Source organism: Sinocyclocheilus anshuiensis, unplaced genomic scaffold, assembly GCF_001515605.1.
Source record: "Sinocyclocheilus anshuiensis isolate Anshui unplaced genomic scaffold, SAMN03320099.WGS_v1.1 scaffold446, whole genome shotgun sequence".
Classification (NCBI taxonomy): domain Eukaryota; kingdom Metazoa; phylum Chordata; class Actinopteri; order Cypriniformes; family Cyprinidae; genus Sinocyclocheilus; species Sinocyclocheilus anshuiensis.
The window spans coordinates 3,994,481-3,995,723 of NW_015544247.1; positions in this window are offsets into that span (position 1 = coordinate 3,994,481).

The window sequence follows — 1,243 nt, forward strand, 5'->3', positions numbered from 1 at the left end:
TAATGTGTTTTTTGAACCTTAAACTGCATAAACACATTGCATTACACCAAATACACAAAATAATGTTCTTTTTAGCAACGTCATATGACCCCTTTAAATGTTTCCCAAAAGACAAAATAAGTACAATTTACCCTAATCATCCAATTCAAAAACTTTACACCCCCAGCTCTTAAATAACATGCAATTTTCATGATCCCTCTTATTTTATTAAAATGATTAACATTTTCCATATTCTGCAAGGTATATGTAAACTTATGAGCACAACTGTGTATATATATATATATATATATATATATATATATATATATTGCATTTATTTCTATTCAAAATTTAGGAAAGCTGGTGCCTTGAAGTCAAAAAAGGTTGAGAACATCTGATTTAATATATTGTATATGCTTTTCATTTTTTAAAGCTTGTATTATTTCAACCCCCTTAAATGTTTAAGAGTTTAAGCATTTGTATTCAAATTCACGTTGACCATTACGCTTTCCCAATAGTAGAGCCATTGTGGTCTTCCACTGAGTTCATACTTTCACGACATAATGCCGCTTCAATTCAGTTCACATTTATTTGTAGAGCACTTTTCACAATACACATTATTTCCAAGCAGCTTTACAGGAGATGCATGTTTTTACATTACAATTAAGAGTAATTTGTTATCATGACTACGTCAAAGTAATGTCCAAAAGACTGCAAGTTTACCATTTGGGACAGGGGCGATACAAAAATCTCTGGTGGTACTTATAACTAAATCTGTCAGCGTTTTTGAACAAATCGACTTAATAAATTATTCAAAGACTCACTCATCAAAACAGTCACTTATCGCCATGTATTACCATAATTTACAGAAAGAGTCACTAAATAAATCTCCACCACCAATGCACAGACTGACAGTCTGTCTTAAAAGGCACAAACAAAAACCCTTTGGACTGATATCAGAATGCCACTCAAGTGAACCAACTAACTGTTTTATAAAATAGTACATAGGATACAATTCTATATTTCTAATGTTAGCATGTATTCCTACTGTACTGGGTAAAGTAAGTTTCTGGACTTCTGAATTTAGAAATTCCGGTATCTGTGTGAAAACACAGATGTGTTCTTCCTGTCTGAATGCAGAGCTACAGTGATTTGGGAAGTTTCATGCAATGTTTCTGCAGCAGCTGTAAGAGCCGAGTGGAAACTCCTGGATGTGAGGAGTGAGTCAGACCCCCCCCCCCTCCTTTTTCAAGATTTCCCGGTA